Genomic DNA, 21,095 nt, shown 5'->3' with positions numbered 1-21,095 from the left:
CTAACGGTCTGGCCCCACTGAGACAATCGGAAACACCAGCAGAGTCCAGGCACGGGTGGAACCCTGAGCTGTCCCATGGGATCTCGTCCAGCAGGCTGCTGCACCTTGGGGAGGCCCCCAGCCTCAAACCAAGGCTCAAGTAAGAGACGCATGGTCTGGATCACTAGACAAGACTATGGTCAGATCGTGGATTTGGGAATCACTGCCGACGCCACTGGGGGATGGGGATGTAAGGGGGAAATTCTGGAAGTTGAGGGCTGCCCAGCAGTCGGGCTGCCTCTGACACACCCAATCCTCATTTGGATTTGAGCAAAGGAGACTTGAGAGCAGGAGGAAGGCACCCAGGAGCCTGTGAGTCGTGCCTAAGCCTCTAGATCCCACATCTGAAGAACACGACTTACTTCAGCTTTGAGCAGTGGTAGCACCGTCGCCTCTGAGGTTTAACCAAGGCACGATTGTTACTGATTGAAAACATGAGACCGAATTCCAGCCCTTTCCTCTCTCCAGTGGCAGACTGAGGCTCCACATCCATTTCCTGCCTTGGTCAGAATTGGCTGCAGAATGGGACATGCCTGCCGGTGGCTCCAGCTGAGAGAGGCTGAGGAGGATAAAGGCAGAGACAGAGGGGGATGCTGAGGGGAACGAAGCATGGACCTGAAGAGATGATGCCCCCTCCCATGCCATCCTGGTCCTCCCAGAACCCCAGGCACATGCCGAGGGAGGGTGTAGGAGGTCACTGGTATAAGTCCATCTTGTGGCAGAGAAGCTATGATGCCGTGGTACTCCAGGGACAGCCTGGCTACCCAGCTACTTCCCACAGGAAGACAGGCTGTCCTTTCACAACCACTTTCCCCCAGCCCTGAAGATAGTCAGCCCTACCGCTCAGAGAAAATCAAAGATACACAGGGTTTCATTAGAGGGATCCTAGCATGTGTCAGGTTTAACCAAAGCCCCTATATTTTACAATCAGGGTTCAGAGAGGTTAAGCAACCTCACAGAGCTAGATCTAGTCTGCAACTCTTCACTCTTGACTCCTAACTGAGTGCTCCTTTTCTGACACCAGAATTTTCCAGAAAGTCTTTGAAAGAGGTCAAGAAATAAGCAGCTCTGATAAAATTATCAAAAATTAGTATCAAAGTTCTGATAGGTGAGTAGTCAATGTGTCTGATTTCAAATAAACACCCCACCCCATCATTTCATTTAGCCTAGTCCTGGAGGTCCTGCCTCACAGAGAACCATTGCCCACACATTTCTGTTTCAATCCCCTCCTCCAGGAAATGAAGCCACATCCCTCCCTCAGAGGGACGCCTTGAGGTGGCCACGGTAAGACATACACGCAGTAGTGTCTCACCAATCCTGAAATCACTTCTCCAGCTTACAATCAAGAACAAGCCTGTAGAAAAGGCCCCCAAACAGCCCATGTAGACATCACAAAGTCTGGTCCAAAGTTCATGCCACTTGCTCACTGAAAAGCCCCTACGACTCATTCAGATTCTTTTAACTCTTGTTTCACAAATAGTTCTAACAGGCTGACCTTCCAGGTTTTTGTTTCTTTTGTTTTTGTTATTATTATTACACTTTTTTTTTTTTAACCCATGGAATATTAGTAGCCGCAAACAAATCAGAAAACCGTGCTGACCTGCTAGTGATAGATGTACTGAGAAGTGCAAAAGTGATCATTAAAGTAGGACACGGGGTAGTAAAAACCACACAAATAGGAGTCCCCAGAGCATTGAAACCTGGAATCATTTCAGTAGAGGACTAAATGGCCATGTACGTTTCAATAGACCTGAAGGTATTACCGTGTGCCTGAATTATCCAAAAAAAAAAGGTCTTCCACCCATCTTTTGATTCCAAGAATCATGTCCTAGCCTCATCCAGTTCAAAGGATTTTTACTTCCATAAGTCCATATGTTGTTTTCAACATTAAGAATGAGACTCCCGTGCTTGGGAACCAGGCCCCTGTGTTAACACTTACTCTTCAGACACACTTACATGCAACAGACAGATACACTCAGCATTCCCACCCCTTTAACAGATAAGAATATGACTGTATGTTAGCGTGAGGATTCTTCAGAGATGGTGCACAGAAACAGTGCATGCAGGATATTGGAGGAATGTCTCAAACCCTTGAGAACAAACAGTTTCCAAGCTCCCATAAGCAGTTTGGAAGCTTCTATTTATCTACAAATAACCGACATACTCCAGATAATCTTTCTTCCTTGTTTATTAAACGAGGCCCCAAGAGCCCCTCTAGGCCACTGTTGAGTGATTGGATGAATGGATGGATGGGGGATAAATAAATAAACCTGATGACGTAGCTGGAGTTATTTGAAAATAACAAATCACCTTTCTTTAAATACAGCCCGAGGCAGACTTTCACTGATTCACAATTTCTCCTAATGAAGCTGCGTCAGTAAGACCTGACTGTATTCATATTTATATGTTTTGGATCATTTTTGCTGCTTATAGTCTAGGATGACATCCAACATTTATACAAAAAGTCAAGAATCCATCCATTTAGAAGTGTCTAAGTATCCAGACGGCTGGCATCAGTAGATAGAAGCATTGTGTATCCATTCATTCGACCAATATTTATTAAGTGTCTGCTCCATGCCCGGCTTTCACCTAAGCCCTGAAAACCCCAAACTGAGTAAGACTGATTATTCAGTCAACTTCACAAAACCACATCATCTTGAAGCAGAAGGAAGAAAGCGACGGTGCGTGTAACCTGCTCCGTGCCTAGCGCTGTTTTAGGCACCTTCATATGATACCACTTTTAGTTTCATGACAACCCTCAAAAGTAGGTATAACCCTTAAACAGATGAAGAAACTGAAGCTCAGGGAGGTCAGTAACTTGTTCAAGCCACACAACTAGCAAGGGTCAGAGAGAGAACTGCATCCTATTACTCTGAGCCCAAGGGAAGAGCCTGTGAGGGGAGGCACAGAGCAGACTTGACTGACTCTTCTGCCCTTTGCTGCATCCTCTGAGGAAAATGACAAGCTCTTCTGAGCCTCAGTTTCTTCATCTATCTCATGGGACCACAATACCTCTCTCAGAAGTCAGTTATAAGAATCAAAGCAAATAAAATATTGTGGGGCCTCCTGGCTTTGGATTCAACACACATTAGATATTTGGCAAATGTTTATCACATGGGTGGGTACAGTCTCCTTGCCCACTCTCACCTCCCACCCCTGGAGGTCCTCTATGCCAGCGTCCACTGACAGTGAGCATCCCCAAACACTTCCAGCAGCAGGCAGCTCACGACTTCCTGAAGCGCTCTGTTCTGGACTTGAAAGACCTCACTCACCCAGCATCCCCATATGCCCAGACCACTCAAGTGTGTAGAGGACAGGAGAAGAAGACACAGGCCTCCCCAGGAGGTGACAGTTTGGCTCTGGAGACAAGGCCTGTCCACAGGAAGTATCAGCCAACTCTCCAAGATGTATCATCTTCATGAACAAGAATGGGAGGCAGTGGAGGCGTGGCAGACTCTCCCTTCCTCCCTCAGCCTCAACTCTCTCCATTCCAAGGAGCTCAGCTGGCCCTCACGCCAAACTCATCGGACACGCGTGGCCAGGCCTCCCCCTGGATCCCGATGCTCACAGAACTGACTCTTTGTTTGCCCATCTCCCTCTCCCGCCTACTCAGTCCCCTTTTGATCCATTGTCCCATGTGACACCTAAGCTAGCCAGGTGTCTCCCGGTCTCGTGAGAGACTAGTCTTGCTCTAATGTTTTAAATCTAAACTACCGTGAAAAAAATAATAATGATTAAAAGGACAGTTTTGTAACTATGTGAAACCAAAGTCGGAGGGAGCAAAGTGCCCTACGTTCCAGCGCTCTAATTGGCTGTCCCTGAAGTGTAGGTGTTAAAAGTTCAAGCTCTTAAGTCTGGCCTTTTGGATTATAGTCCAGCTTGACTGCTTCTGACTTGTCAACCTGGACAAGTTAGTGAGCCTCATTAAGGGTTGATTTTCTCATCTGTAAAATAGTTCCTCCCTTAAAGGCTTGTAGTAAAGAACAGAGGTCAGCAAACTATGGCCCATGGGCCAAATCTGGCTTGCTGCCTTGTTTTTATAAACGCCTGTGAGCTAAGAATGGCTTTTACATTTTAAATGGTTGGGAAAAATCAAAAGAAGAATATTTTGTGACATGAGAACCATATGAAATTCAAATTTCAGTGTCCATAAATAAAGTTTTATTGGAACATAGCCATGAACATTGGTTTACATATTGCCTATGTCTGCTTTTCTGCTACAACACCAAAATTGAATAGTTGCCACAGAGACGTTATAGCCCACAAGCCTTCAATATTTACTATCTGGCTCTTTACAAAAAATGCTGGCCAATCCCTGGTAGAGAAAATGAAAGAACGCTTGGAAATGCCTGCCACAGAAAATACCCAAAAAATGTCAGCAATCATTTTCTCTTATTACCATCTAGCTCCCATTTGCTTTTGGAGATACATTCCCAAGTAATTACAAAGGTTTTCTAAATTACTTTTTAAATCACTGCATAATATACGTTCCCCTGTAGAATATATGGTTGTATCTAGCTAGTTCTAACTGGCATTATCCACAGAACGCATTGCCCTGACTTCACAGAAAGACAATGGGAGCGAGGTCCCATCCTCTCAGATGTCATCCTCCGGACTTCGCCTTACTGGAACACACAGTGGAAGGACCTGGAATGCAAGCAAATAATAACAAAGTCTCCAGATTTCCTTGTATCACAGAACATTCAAGGATAAAGGGCCAAACCCTCCTCAGGGTGAGAAACCATCTGAGCCAAACCCCTCTGTTTTACAGATGAGGAATCTGGAGTGCATGAAGTTAAGGGACTTAGCCAAGAGCACCTGGCCTCTATTGACCAACCCCCCATCTTGGTGTGTCTCCTGCATGTGCTGTTCTCACTAGCCTTCCTGATGTGCACACTTCCTTTCCCTTTGATTTTAAATTATTGGCTCAAATGACGTGTCCCAACTATCATGTGATGTGACCTTGAAAAACCATTTATGTGCAGGTCCTAGTTTATTAGATGTTAATAACCTTGAAAGCAAATCAAATCCATTTTTTTTAAATTGAGGTATAATTGACATATAACATTATATTGGTTTCAGGTGTACAACATTCTGATTCAATATGTTTATATATTGTAAAACGATGACCACAGTAAGTCTAGTTAAGCTCACTCCCCATACGTGGTTATAAACATTTTTTTTCCTGTGATGAGAACTTTTATGATTTAGTCTCTCAGCATCTTTCAAATATGCAATACAATATTATCAACTATAGCACCATGCTGTACATTACATCCCCCTGACTTATATATTTTATAACTGGAAGTTTGTGCCTTTTGAATCCCTTCACCCATTTCACCAACCCCTCAACCCCCCTCACATCCATTTTTAAAACAAAAGAGCATCTACTCTGCCCCAATGTCCATTCCCGAGTAAATACAGGCTCTTTAATGTCCCTAATCAAGATCTGCCCGTGTTTAGCCAACCTCCTCAGAGGCTCCTGGCACCAGCCTCAGGCAACCGCCTATGGAGGCCCCCTCAAACAGGTGAGAAAAACGAGAAGGCCCTGCCCGGAGCGGTGGGTCTCAGCCCTCACAGCCTGCCCTTCATACAGCAGGACAGAAAAGGCATTCACTTCCCTCCTCCATGTCATGATACCAACCGAAATTACCTTTAAATGAGGAAGAAAGTCATTATTTAATCAATAGGATTGCGTCAATTGAGGAAAATTTGTCTCCAGTGTAAACAAGCGGAACGTCTTTGCGCTCTATGAAAACAAGGTTAAATTACTTGCAGATCCGGGCGACGGGAGAGATGTAGGAAGTGAACCTGAAGCCTGACACATTCAAGGTCTGGGAACTGAAAATAATGGGAATTGTTCTGATTTTTCCAGCTGAATCCAGCACAGAGATGGGCACGCCTCCTTGCAGAACCGAGGATTCTCGGGCCTTACTCTTTGTTTATGAGAAGGAGGAAGGAGAGGAAGGAGAGAAAGGAGAAGAATCAGAGAGAGAGCCACAAACAAATGTTAAAGGGAAGCTAGGCTGGCGGGTCCCTCCCAGGCTGGCCACGGTCAGGACCCACAGGGGGCTAATGTTGGGGACAGGGAGTGGTATTAAAATGAGGAATGATCGGGTGTCAGAAGTCCAGTGCTTCCCGCTCACAGCCTTTCTTTCGCTCCAGCAGTTCCATTCAGCAGATCATATTGAGAATAAATTACTACACTGGTAGCTAACGTGTGTGGAGTGTCCACTCTGTGCCAGGAGTGCTGAGCACGGTGTGCACTGTGCTATTCAATGTTCAGCCACAACAGCCTGAGAAGGTAGCTCACACGGACAGGCCCATTTCACAGAGGAGAAAGGAGGCAGTCAAGTCTGGAGAATGGCGGGCAGTTCCACCTGGTTCTGAGGCCCATCAGCCTAACTGCCCAGTCTTAGGGCCCCATCTGTGAGCTGGGTGCTCCTCCCTGTGCTGCCACAGGGGTCAATACAAGCGAGACCTGCCCTCTGGACATGCCCACAGCCACAGGGAGAGGGGGGCAGAGCACTTACTCTTGTTTAGGGAGGGGCTCAGCTTGTCCGGGGACCTTGGCTGAGCCGCCTTCGTGCCTGCTTCTCTCCTCGTCCCCCTTCCCCATCCACGTTGACTCCTTTGGACACCTGAGAGGGAGCCTCCAGGCGGTGAATGTGATTTCTGCCACGGCTATAAAGGCAGATGGGTCTAAAGTCTAGGGTCTAAGCTCTCTGCTTCCTGACGGAACTTCTTGGTGAGAATCTGTCCTCTGGATTCTTTTCACCTACTCAGGAGACTATGCCAGCAGCAGAGTGAAAGTCACCGAAACGCTCCCTTCAGGGCACAGGGAACCGTAACCAAACAAGTTTTAGTTCTGAACTCTTTCAAAGCCAGATTCCATCACTTTTGTGGCACATTCCAGCTAAGGTCCATTCCCCATCTTGTCTCCTCCTCTGCTCCAACCCACCCCTCACCCAGCTCCAATTCTGAAGTGTCTGGATGCGTGGTTTATAACTGACAGTCCTTCTACGACCATATCCCTTACATGTCCATCAAGAAAATACAGTCACCACATGCCTAGGCCCTGGGTCACTCACCCCAGCAGGGATGTGACATGGGCTAGGTAAAGGGGCCTCCCAACCTCCTCCGGGAGAGGCTGTGGCCTGCTGGCCTGGTCGTGTGATGTGGCAGCCTGGCCAAGAGAGTAAGAGGCTGGCCTGCTGAGAAGAATTTCACATTTACAAAAGAGAAAAGTGAAATGAAACGTATTTGACCCGGGAAGAAATAGAAGACCGCTCAAGTTGCCAAAGTGACAAATTAGACAGGGAGGCAGAGCAAATGTGAACTCCTGGGGAGCCAGTCAGAAGGAGCCCAGACGGAACAGACTAGGCCGGGAGTGAAGGGAGGATGGAGACGGGAGATTCATCCGAATCCGGGCGAGAGACCAGTGAGAACGCTCCCCAGAGCTAGACACAGTCCGCCCTTTGTGCCGGTATTTATCTAACTCGTCAATTTTATAGCCACATTACCTTCCGAGGCGGCAGGAAAGCAGATATTGGTGCCGTCAGGAGGCCTGGCTGTGGTTTGCGGGGCATAATGACAGATGCCAAAAACAAAGAGGAGGGGAGAGGGCAGTTGGGAGACCACAAAAGAGCCTTTATAATTATGCCTCTGCCTCCCCCGGGAGTCCGCCCGCCTGCTGCGCGGCGGAGGTGCCCGGCCGGCTTCGGGGGTGCTGTCTTACCCGGATGTGCGGGACAGCTGCCCAGCACGCGTCTATTAATAACCGTGCAGGGACTTGAAGGGACCTATTACGTCGCCGCCTCTCTTCTCCAGGCTAAATAGCGGCAATCCCTTTAACCTTTCTTCATGGGCCTGATTTTCCATCCCTTTAATCATCCCTGTCACTTTCTGCTGGATGGGCTCCACTCTCACCACATCCCTCCCCCGGGGGGGAGACTCAGCCAGCTTGAACAGCGGGCCTGCGAGCTGCTCCGTTCCCGCCGTGCTGCTGCTCCGCGCGGGGCTGCGCTGCCTCCGCGGGGCCCGGCAGCCCCCCAAGGCTGAGTGACTGCGATTTATGACCCACTTGGAGCTCTTCCTTCCTCCCACTTGGATGTTCCCCGTGACCAGAAAGTCACTAAAATCCAGAGTCTCCTCTGAGCTGCTTCTCACCGTTTTTCTTCCCCTCCATTTTCACTACCCCACCCACACCAGGGTCCAGAGCCCAGCCTATCAGGACCCTGAGAACAGGCCCCCAGCCAGCTTTGCTGGGGCCGTCTTACCCCTGCAAAACACTTAAAAGCGAGCTTTGAGAATAATTTTTTTAAATCCAATGTCTTTTTTTTTTTTTTTGAGAAGATTCACCCTTATCCAAGAAGATTCACATCTGTGCCAATCTTCCTCTCTTTTGTATGTGGGCCACCGCCACAGCATGGCCTGTGACAAGCATTAGAGGTTGACCCCAGGATCCAAACCCAGGCCTCAGAAGGAGCTTGCAGAACTCAACCACTAGGCCACAGGGCTGGCTTCTCAAATGTGGTTTCTATCACCTCCTGCCCATACGTAAGAGCCCTTAGTAGCTCCCTGGTGCTTTATGTTATAGCAAATGTCAACACTCTCCACATTCTAGGTCCAGAGTGCTCTTTCCCAGCTCCTCTCTGCTTATGTCCAGATCCTCATTAAAAAAGCTTTCTCTAATCTCTTTCTCACTCTGTCCACACCTTTACCAGCCACCCATCCCCACACCATTTGTTAGATTCTGTCTTGGGTGTATTGATATACATATATGGGTTACAGTTCTTTGACAGCAAACAGCAGAAACCAACTCTGACCGGTTTAAGGAACAGGAAGGGACAGGTTGGAAATGAAAGGCATAGTTTGCAGAATTAGAAGAAAAGCTGAGGCACAAGCCTAGGAAAGGACAGAACAGCGCTGAAGGTCTTTCTAGGATGATGCCATCAGATGACCAGCTCTGACTGTCTTCCAGCCCTATTTATCTTTGCTTAAGATTCAGAGTTTCAGGACCTAGAATCTAGACAAGCTCTGTGACCAGGGGGAGCCCTGTGATTGCCCCTGCCCCCAGAACCACACAGGGTAAGGGAGAGTTGCCAGATTTAGCAAATGAAAATACAAGATGTCCCGCTAGATTTGAATTTCAGATAAACAATGCATAATTGTTAGTATAAAGCTATCCCGTGCAGTATTTCCTGGATGCGTCTTCCCATTCCTGCCCCAGCCACACTCCGCAGCTCCTAGGTGGGAGGCCTTCCTTCAGGCCTGTGCCTCTGTCCCCTCTCACTGCCACAATACCCTGCTCTCCCTCCCACCTAACACATTTCTTCAGTCCCTCCTCAGGGTGGCTGTGGATTTTATTTCTTTCTCTTTAATTTTAATAACCCAGCTTAGATCACCTCAAAACCATACATTCACAGACACCAATAAAAAGACTCATGTGCCCTTTGGCAATCACTTATTATTTATTTCCTCTTTACCTCTAGTGAGGAAAACACAACTTTCTTGGCCTCCTTACTTTTGCCCAATACTCCGAAAACAGTCCTAATGCTATTTAGCATTCGTATAATTCTTTACAGCTTAACATGCCCTTCCACGTTCATTATTGTATTCAGTATCATAAATTATCATAATTAGGGAGTTAAGTGGTTCATTGGCCCTGGTAACACAGTTCCTCATTTCACAGATCAGAAATTAAGACTTTGAAAGGTAAATTATAAAAGCTAGTGTGGATTCAAAGTTGTGGGTCCAGGACTTGGAACAATGTGTCCTCTCTCTCCATCAGAGGTCAGTAAACTTTTTCTATAAAGGACCAGGTAGTAAACATGTCAGGCTTTGTACACCGTGCGATCTCTGTCACAACTACTCAACTCTGCCGTTGTAACACAAAAGCAGCCATAGTCAACACAGAAATGAATGGACGTACATGCCGGTGAACTGTATTTACAGAAAAGGTCAACAGGCCATATCTGGCCCATGGGCTGTAGTTTGCTAGTACCTCCTCCAGACCACACAATAAGCACTTTTCAATCGTTATGAATCTATCAAAGTTTGCCTCCAATTGGGATGTCATGATTGTGACCCATATTAGATTATTCTACTAATTTTTTCTCTCTCTCTTACCTCCTGTGTGTCAGGATTGTTTGGACAATAACTGACTTGGCTTCCCACTACCCCCTTGGTCCTTCCTACACTGTGGCAGAGTTTTCTCTCATCCTGTAAACCATGCCCAGCGAAGCCCATCCTTCCTGCCCTGGATCCTTCTTTACCTGCGCGTGAGATCAGTTCTGACAGGTCTTGTGAGGAGGTGCCTTTCTGGGACAGAACGTCTCCTGAGGCCACAGGATTAGCCACAATAAATCGTCCTTCTGGCTTCCCCTCACTCTGGGTTTCATGTGCCTCTCCCCTTGGGCCTTCTCCATGGCAAGTTTGTTCCAGAGAAACTCATGCCCTGAATGGTTATTGGCCATCTGGAACCAGAATTGTACTTTGTTGGAGCCAGTGGGATGTGACTGATGCCTCACGTAGGGGATTCCAGATCTTTAAATGGGCTTCTAAGTGCATGTGTGTGCACACATCTGAGCATAAAATCAGAAGAAATCGTAGAGGTCAATTGTCCAAACCCCTTATTTACAAATAAGGAAACTGAAGCCCAGAGAAATCACCTTCGTTTGTCATGCCAAAGGATGCCATACTGGATCCATACTACCTTTAAAAATAGTATCCATAAAGATGATGATGAACTTGATCAATGAAATTATATTTATAACCACAAATCTTTCCTTGAATATCAATATATTTTGTTTTAAACAGGAGGCAGCTCAACCCAGCACAGCCCAAAAGCCATGCATAAGATCAACTTTTTCAGAAATACTTGAGATTTGGCCTTCTCTAGGCTTCCATGTGTCCCAAAGGTGGAGTTCTCTGGGAACACCAACAACCTCCTCCAAATTTCTTCATAAAGTCTCCAAATAGTCAAGAGAGGCAGCAAAGGGCACAGGACACAAGTAACACCTGGGCTCTGCACACCCTGGCTTTGCCATTTAGAAACTGTATGACCTTAAGAAAATAATTTAACTTCTATAAGCCCAGTTTTCTCATCTGTAAAAGAAGCATAATAATAGTACTTATCTCATGAAGTTGATGTAATAATTGGATGAGATAATGTATACAGAGTGCCTCACATAAGGCTCACTTAATAGTAACTGCTCAATAACTATTCACTATTATTGCAATTGCTGTGGCCGCTTCAAGTTTTTGCCTTAAGTACAACTCTAATTTTGAGCTGACCCCTCTGCCCACTTTTCTGACTATGAAACAGGGATAATAATTTAGCAGGAGAGATGGATAATTAGAACTTAGTTATGACCCGGGGAAACAGTTCTGGCTCCTTGCCTAGAGCCACAGCCTTGCCCGAATGACCTCCAGGCCCAGAGACAAGGTGCCTTTCTGAGCAGGGTCTTCTCTGAGGGGGTCACCTCTAGGCCAGGAGTCAGACTCTCTGGAAGAGGCATGGTCAGAGGTTCAGAGAAGTCGGGGAACAGACCAGTTAATGTGAAAAAGGCTAATGCACAGTTTTCTTTGTGGACAATGTCTCTGGCATTATGATTTTTGAGTCAAATTATGTCATCCTTTGAAAAAGTCCTGCAGGTTGAGGGCAGGGGAAATCAGAAAATTCCTACAACAAAAGGGCCAAGGGCTCAGGATAGATCCTGGATAAGGGTCGTGCTTCAGAGGTACTCAGTAGACCAGACTGTAGTATTTGCAACATCTCCAAACCATTAAAAAAAAAAAAAAAAAAGGCAAAGAAAAAAAGCAGACCGCCTAGAACTTCATTTTCCTGGTGATAGAAGAAACGTGCTAGACAAAACAATTCTTTCTCCTTTTCCCTGGGTTACTTGGCAGCAGCAGAAAACACTTGACAAAAAGTTCCAGAAGGACTTGATATTGAGTTTGAAAAGTACAAATTCCCACAACAATCAGTGACTAAAGTAGCAATATTTTAGCCCTTCACAGGAATCTGGTTATTATTATCATTAATGCCAAGTATCTTGTTTCTATTCTTTTTGATTTAAGGTAATTTTCTTTGTAAAAGGCCTGCTTTGTTAAACTCTACGCAGTTACATTGGTCTCAGGAGAAAGAGAGAGGGGCATGCTGGGAAGGTACCGTGTTGCACTGAAACTTTAGAGGACCTGGAGGTGAGGAACCCCTTTGTTTTTGCTCTGAATCTGATGCAGTTCTTCATCTTCGTTTTCTGGTTCAGTCCACTGATTTCCCCCTTGTCCACTCTGAGGATGATATCTCTAATTTCCGAGTAAGGTCTCCAGGAGGCTGTACCTACCTGTTCAGGCCTGGCTATGACCTGGCCAAAGGAGGCCCAAGTCAATGCTCATGTCTAGAAAGTGACCCTGTGACTCTAGGTGCTTCTTTTGGACAATGAGGAAGGAAAGATACCAAAATATGTAGCTCAGTCGTTCTCAACCAAGGGCAATTTTGCCCCCCAGGTGACATCTGGCAACGTCTGGAGACATTTCTGATTATCATAACTTGAGGGGGATTCTATTGGCATCTGGTGGGTAGAGGCCAGGAATGCTGCTAACCATCCTACAAAGCACTGGACAGGACCCACAACAAAGACTTATCCAGCCCCAAATGTCAATAGTGCTGTGATAGAGATACCCTGAGACAGATAGAGAAATAGAGAGCCCTGATGGGCTGGCCCCTGCCTACTTACCTTGCCATATTTTGCCCCACTCCCCCCCCCCCCCCCGCCGCCCCCACTTCCTGAACTCCAGGCACACAGACACCTTCCAGTTCTTGACTGCACTGTGTTCCCTCGCATGTTCTGATCCCTCTGCCTGCCAGGCTCTTCCCTCTCATTTCATCTACCTCATGCCTTCTCATCCCCCAGACCTCAGCTCAACAGATACTTCCTTAGGAAGCCTTTGCGTCAAGACTAAGTTAGATCCCCATTACATACCCTCTCCCCTTTATTGTTTCTTTTTTCAAGAGTTTTGAAAGTGTCTTCATGGCTTTTTCAGAACAGCCCGAGCTCCCTGTGTCTTGCCTTAGTGGAAAGGCTAACAACACTAACTCTGGAGCTGGATGGCTGGTGTTTGAATCTCCACTTGGGCATGTTCTAGCTGAGTGACCCTGGGCAAGTTACTTCACTTCTCTGTATCTGTTTTCTTACCTCCAGCATGAAGATATTAGCCGTATCTAGCTCACAGGGGTGCTGTGAGGATTAAATGAGAGAGGCTTGTAAAGTGCTTAGAACACTGTCAGGCACATCATGAGCACCACAGAAAAGTTTGCTGTTATTAGTGCTCCAAGAATTAAAATTGGCCCTTCTGAGACATGGAGCTACCTGATAAGAAAGATATGCAACATTGTCTCTCCGTAGCAGAGTGATCTTGCATCGCTATCTTTTCTCTACCAGAGAAAAGAGAGTTCTATCATTGCAGGCAGGGGAGTCAAAGTCACTGCTTTCTATCTGCAGATAAAGAAATTGAGACCCAGAGAGGTTAAGAGACTTGCAAAACTCACATGCAGGTTTCCTTCTACCTGATCAATCTCTCAGCCTCTCTCTCCCTTCCCCCGACCCCCTCTCCTCCCACCCTCACTCTGAGGTGATAACTGGTGCGATTCCTGATCTGCACAAAATGAATAGCCCATAGCAACTATCTCCATCTGACCGCAGGTCCCTGCTCCACAGCCTTTCTACAAAAGACCTGGGAGTTATAAAATCCAAGCTTATCAGAACAAAGCACACCAAACAGAACACAGCAAGGGTTCTAATCAGAGATTTAAGGTGCTTACACAACAGCCCGATGGAAAAAAAAGATCTAGGCCTGAAAAAAAAGTAGACCAAAGGCAAATAATAACCTAAATAAATTAAGAAAACACAGGCTATCTCCTGAAGCTTTCTGCCATGATGTCACTGACCCTGAGACAGGGTGGCGGACTGTCTCTGCAGTGCTACACAGGCAGAGCCACAACTCATTTGTCTCAACTCCCTCAAATGCTGTTTTACTCTTTGACACCCTCCCAGCCTCTCAGCGCTGTTCTTACTCTTTTTCCACCCCTTACAGGTTTTCATAAGCTCACTCTTTGCCAGCACTGTGATGTTTTAGCCCAAACAGTTCCTGGGGTCTTAAACCTCATGGAGAGGCATGTGGTGTCCAGACCATGGAGTGACAATAGCCTCTGACCTCTTGGTCTGGCCACACCTGGGGAACCCAGCTCTGTCTGGGGTTTTACTCTTTAAGAAGGACATGAACCAACTGGAATAGCATGAAAGAAGTATTGTCAGGATAAGACACTTCATCATGTGAGGACAACTAGTAGAGAAGACTTAGGGAGGGGCAGACGAGGTGTCTTCAACAAATTAAAAGCCTATTGGGCTGTTGGGTTCCAGAAACAGTGCAGAATGAGCTAACATGAACTTCTAAGTCCTCTGCAAACCCATAAAAATACTGGTAAAATACAGCTATATATATATATGTATGGCTAAGCATATGAAAATAAAGTAACATCTCTAGGTGCCAAAAAAAAAGAGGGAATTTCAGGTCAGAGTGGCAAGCTTTTTTGATGCTTTAATGGTTCAGGGAGATGTTGACTCAAATATAGATTCTAATGTCTAGAGGCTGAGGTTTTCATGCTCACCCATGAGCAGAAATGGAGCTTTGAGGCCCTGTAATGGAGAATCTAGAAGCATTAAGTGGAGACGCTGGGAGGAAAGTTCTGCAACTTAAGCTCCGCTCACAGGCCCATGGGCACCCCAGTGATAGGTGTCTCTTTCCAGAGTTGCAGTTAAGGAAACAAAATTACCCCTGAGAAACAAATCCTCAAATCATCACCAAATACAAGTCTGTTCTCCAAATTTACACTCCTTGCCTGGTATATTCGTGAGGGTTCTCCAGAGAAATGGAAACAATAGGATGTGCAGATATAAACATAAATTTATTTTAAGGAATTGGCTCATGCAATTGTGAGCACTGGCAAGTCTGACATCTGCAGGGCAGGCCAGCAGGCTGGAGACCCAGGGAAGTGTTTACGTTGCAGCTCAAGCCAAAGGCAGTCTCGAGGCAGGATTTCTTCTTCCTCAGGGGACCTCAACCTTTGTCTTTTAAGGCCTTCAACTGATTGAATGAGTTTCCCCCACACTGTGGAGGGTAATCTGCTTTACTCAAAGTCTTGTGATTTAAATGTTAATCATATCTAAAAATCACAGCAACGTCTAGACTGGTGTTGGACCAAAAACCAGGTACCATGGTGCAGCCAAGCTGACACATAAAATTAACCATCATTCCTGGTATGTGAATCACAAACCAAAAAGTTAATAAAAGAATTGGTCCTAGAATAGGCTCCCTTAGAGCAGAACAAATGGAAATCTCTGCAGAGAACCCTCCCTATCCCAAGGGGGAAAAAATAGCTAAAGTTGTGCTCACAACCAACAACTACAAACCACCGTAAGGAAACTGGGAGACAAATAAGATTCTCACCTCAAGAATTTAAAATAAAAGAACAATCTGAAAGAAACCATAACATATGTTTAAAATGTTAAAGAAATAAAAGAATGACTAGAGGGGCCAGTCCCATGGCCGAGTGGTTAAGTTCATGCACTCTGCTTCGGCGGCCCAGGGTTTCACTGGTTCGGATCCTGGGCGCGGACATGGCACCACTCATCAGGCCATGTTGAGGCAGCGTCCCACATGCCACAGCTAGAAGGACCCACAACTAAAATATACAACTATGTACTGGGGGGATTTGGAAAGAAAAAGCAGAAAAAAAAAAAAAGAAAAGAATGACTAGAAACCATAAGAAATAATAGACTACTCAAAAAAAAGGATGAATTTGAAAAAGAAACTTCTAGAACTCCTAGAAACAAAAGATACAAAGGATGGAGTAAAGAGCAAATTAGACAAAACTGAAGAGAGACTTAGTGAACCAAAAAATGGATCTTAAAAGATTGTCCAGAATGTAGCGTAGAACAATTAAGAGAAAGAAAATATGAAGAAAGTAAAGACATGCAGAATAGACTGTGAAGGTCCAAAATAAGTCTATTATGAATACTAGAGGGAGAGATTAGAGAGAAGGAATGAGAAGAAATATTCAGAGATAGTGACTGAGAATTTTAAATTGATGAAAGACATAGACCTTCAAACTGAAAAGGCACTTGGAGACATGAGGAAGATAAATAAATATGACAATACACCTAGGCTCATTATAGTGAAACCGCAGAACACCAACAACAGAGTAAAGTCATGAAAGCACTAAGAAGGAAAGAGAGATCACCCGTAAGAGAAAATAGCCAGTTGACCTGGCATCAGCAACCACAGAGGCCAGGAGAATAATTTCTTTATGCTGAAGGAGAATAGCTGTCATTGGAGAATGCGAAACCAAGGCCGACTTCATTCAAGAGTGGGCATAAAAAAAAGACACCACATTTTCAGAAAAAGACAATCGAGTTTGTCACTTACAGAAGGAAACTGAGCTGAGAGGAAGGAATAGGATGGAAGAAACAACGGTAATAGATGATCATGTAAAAACTGATTATAAAATAGCAAACACAGTAGTAATGTCTGATTTTTGCAGAGTTTATAAGCAAAGTAGACCTAAAATGCTAAATCACAATAACACGAAACTTGGGATGAAGTAATTAGAATAAGAACATCCTAAGGATGTAGAGATTCTGATAAATTGTAAAATTATTACAGTAATATGTGTGAGTTATAGATACTTAAAGCTGCCCACACAATATATTCTCTCTCTCCTTCTTTTTTATAATAGAAACTTTGTTTTCACATGCCACCTAAAAATACTCACCTCCCAGACTCCCTTGCAGCTGGGGTAGCAATGTGTTACAGTTCTGCCAATGAAGTATAAACACAGCTTACAAGACTTCTAAGAAAAATACTTTGCCCTTTCCTCTTTTCTCTTCTTCCTACCTAGAATGAGGACAAAATGCTTGGAAAAGCAGCAGGCACCTTATAACCATGAAGAGAAGACAAGTCACATACTAAGGATGGGATAAACAGGTAATGAAAGAATCTGGGTGCTTGATGACATCGTTAAAGAGGTGCGCTAGCTCCAGACTACTTACGTCTGGCCTTCTCATTACTAAATAAACCCGTTGATATTTAACCCATTGTTTTCTATTATTTGTAGCCAAATGCAATCCTAAATTGCACAGCTTGTCAAAAATTTAAGGACAATCACTAAAAAAAAAGGATTTGAATTTAAAACAGTAAAAGAGAAAAAGTTAAACTAAAGAAAACAGTCACTATAATAGAAGGCAGAAGAGAAGAAAAGAAGCTAAGAGGTTAAAACAAAAACATTGAGATATAAATACATACCAGTAATAGCTGGATTCCAATAATAAATATAAATGAAAAGGATTAAAGTTACCTGTTACAAAATGGAAATGCTAAGATCAAATAAGAAATTCAGCTTTTTGTTTTTTCTAGTAAATACACTTAAAATACGATAACACAGAAATATTGAAAGTAAATGAGATTGGAAAAAACACATCAAGCAATCATTATCCAAAAGAATAAGTGATAAAGCAATATTAAAGTCAGGAAAAATAGGGGAAATGATTACAAAATGATAAAAAGAATTCTCCAGGAAAATACAACAGTCCTAAACCTGGGAATACCTAATAACATAGCTTAAAGATAAGAAGAAATAAAGAATTGACAAATTCATCATCATAGTGAGAGCTTTTATCAGAAAGCAGGCTGAGACAAATGAGTGGAAGTTACAGAAGGGAAGGACATTGACTCAATCTGTAGGGGAACTTTTTTGACTTTCAGAGTTGTCCAAAATTGAAATGGGCTGCCTTGGGAGGGAGAGCTCCCAAAACATGGAGGGTTTGCAGAATTTGTATGACCCTCAATGAGGCTGCTGGCATGTGCTAGCATCAGACATCGACCTCCTTGAGGGCAGGAACCATGTCTGTTTTGTTCACTCCTATTTACCCAATGCCTAGAGCAAAGCCTGGCACAGAACAGTCCTCAAAAAGTGTCTATTGAATGAATGAATGATCCAGATTTAAAAAATGGATAAAATCACCTCTAGAGTGGCTTCCCATTCTAAGAGATAGTGATTCTTACATGCCCATTCCTCTGCTCTTTGCCCTTGCTCCATTCTGAGTCCCAGGGTCACCACAAACCCAGGAGACTTGAGGCTGGCACTAAGAGGAAAGGGCAGGGTGAGGAATGGACAGAAGAGTAACACAGAAGCCCGGAGTAGGGAAGCAAGCTCTGCAAAGAGCTTCCAAGAATCTTCCTGCCACAGAAATTCCACTTGGCCACAGTAATTGCCCTGGGCCTGGAGCGAGGTGGCAGCTGGCCTGCCCACGCAGGGCCTTCCAGTCAGCACATCTTGTCTGTGCTGCTTACAAGGGTGGAGAAGTAAGACTGTCGGTAGGTCACTGGGTCAGATAGGTCCATAAACCAGGCTTCTCCCACATACTGGGTTCTAGACACATGGAAGGAAGGGGATGAGGTCCCCAGCTCTAGGGATTCCTTGGGGACCCTCCAGCCTGATGGAAAGACACAGCCCGGCCCTCAAAGAGCCTCCAAACATGGGGGGAATGTTTGTTTCCCCCCAGATTTCATATGTTGAAATCCTAACCCCTTATGTGATGGTGTTAGGAGATGAGAGCTTTTGGGAGGTACTTAGGTCATGAGAGCGGAGCTCTTGTAAATGGGATTAGTGCCCTTACAAGAGACTCCAGAGAGCTCCCTCATCCCTTCCAGCATCTGAGGACATAGTAAGAAGACAGCCGTCTATGACCCAGGAAGCAGGCTCTCACCAGACACTGAATCTGCCAGCACCTTAATCTTGGACGGCCAGCCTCCAGAACTGTCAGAAATAAATTTCTATTCTTTATAGGCCACCCCATCTATGATACTTTGTTATAGCAGCCCAAACAGACCAAGACAGAGCCACTAGAATGAATGCTATGTAAATCTCTCTCTTCAGGAAGAAAATCAAAACTAATGGAGGGGCCCTGGCCTCTGTCCTCAGGGAGCCCTAGTCAGAACCTGCTGTATCTCTTGCCCTCCCACCCATGCAAGACCAGGGAGGGAGGGAAATGGCAGGCCCAGGGACAGGTCCATTTCTGTGATGAATGGAGACTCTGAGGGCTGCTGCCAACAGGCTCTCAAGGGACATTCCCATAGCCCTGCCATCAGTGTCAGGGCCCCCTTCCCTCCTTCCTCCCCATCATGATGCCTGACCGGTTGGCATGAATCCTCAGCCCTGAGCCTATTTCTAACACGGGAATGTTGGCCCCTTGGTTACATCATGCTTTCCCTCTCTCTGCTTTTGTTCCTTTTTCTACCCTGTCTCCCCCTCCCCGACCCCTCATTTCCCAAGTTCGTTCCTGGGAGACCAGACCCAACAGCCCACTGGTGATCTTGTTTTACATGAGACATTTCCAAAAAAGACCAAAAAATCCTTTCCAGGAAAATGCCATTTTAAAAATTCAGCTCCAGACACCGCGGCAACATTAGGAAAACAAAGGGCTTGGCAGAAAGGTTTTCTGAATCGGGACTTTCTCTCTAAAGTAGCTTTTCTAAATTGCATCCAATGGGAACGACTCCAAGGGTCAGCCCTGGAGCACCCAGGCAATTTCGGATAGACAGTGCCTTCTGGTTTTTATGCCATCCCAGGCCTCTCTTTAGCTGGGATCGCCCTGGGATCTTCTCCCAGGCTCAAGCAGAGAGCCCCTCCTAAGGGTCCCCAAAGGAAGCAGCTTTCTCTGGAGGTCAGGAAATGCTGCTGCTGCCTCCCTTCAGAGGACACTCTACAGCCCCACTCTTGCCACCATCACTAAGCTGGGGACCCAGGCTGCGGGTCTGGAGGACAAACTGTGCTTAGTAGGCAGCTGTCTTCTCTTATCATCCAAGTGAGAAAAATATACAACTTCCCCTGGGGCATACATGGCGGTGTTGCTCCTTTTGCTTGTACCAGGCATAATCATGTTGATGGTATATATACAATAATAGTAATGGCCATTATTTATTAAGCACTTGCCATGTGTCCACCAATAACCTATTCTTCATGTTTGTTTTACCTCCTTTACTCCTCATAACAATGTTTATGGACTGAATTGTGTCCCCAAAATTCATATGGTGAAGTTCTAACCCCCAGTGCATCAGAATGTGACTGTGTTTAGAGATAGAACCTTTAAAGAGGTAATTACAGTAAAATGGGGTCTTTAGGGTGGGCCCTAATCCAAGATGACTGGTGTCCTTATAAGAAAAGGAAACGCAGACTCAGGCAAGTCCAAAGAGGAAACACCATGTGAGGACACAGTGAGAAGGCAGCCACCCACCAAGAGAGGCCTCAGAAGAAACCACACGCCTTGCTAACACCTTGATCTTGGACTTCCAGCCTCCAGAACTGTGAGAAAATTAATTTTTTTTAACCCAGCCAGTCTATGATATTTTGTTATGGCAGCCGGAGCAAACTAATACAACAACCCATAAAATTAATATGATTATTATCACCATCATACAGAGGGCAAAACAGTCTCAACACATGAAACTTGCCCAGCAAGCAAACAACAGACTAAAATTTGAGAGGCAACTGTCTGACTCCAAATACAAGCTCTTCAATACTGTGTCCAACTGCTTCTCTTCTGTGCTCCACTATGTAGGTGCATGTCCCATTTATTTATTGCTGCATAGCAAGCAAGCCAACAATGTAATGGCTTAAAACAGCAACACTTATTTTGCTCATTCGTCAGTAATTTGGGCAGGGCTTGCTGGGGACAGCTCATCCCTGCTCTGCTTCTTGTCAGCTGGCATAGCTCCAAGGCTAGACCAAATCACCTAAAGTCTAGGTCACTCACTCACTTGATATCACATGGGACCTTAGCTGGGGCTGTTGGTCCAAACACTTTATGTGACCTCTCCATGTGGCCTGAGCTTCCTCCTAACATGGCAACTGGTTCCAAGGGTGAGCATCCCGAGAGAGAGTCAAGAAGAAGCTGTATCATCTTTTCTAACCCACCCTTGGAAGACACATAGCA

The 21,095-nt window shown here is 45.3% G+C and overlaps 1 pseudogene; it reads left to right on the top strand.

Annotated features, from left to right (window-relative positions):
- Positions 1 to 404: 404 nt before the first annotated feature.
- Positions 405 to 488, top strand: LOC138917951 (U4 spliceosomal RNA; annotated as a pseudogene).
- Positions 489 to 21,095: the final 20,607 nt, after the last annotated feature.

Source organism: Equus caballus, chromosome 15 (genome assembly GCF_041296265.1).
Source record: "Equus caballus isolate H_3958 breed thoroughbred chromosome 15, TB-T2T, whole genome shotgun sequence".
NCBI classification, from domain to species: domain Eukaryota; kingdom Metazoa; phylum Chordata; class Mammalia; order Perissodactyla; family Equidae; genus Equus; species Equus caballus.
The sequence above is the reverse complement of the archived record's forward strand: the minus strand, read 5'-3'. Positions and strand labels throughout refer to the sequence as shown.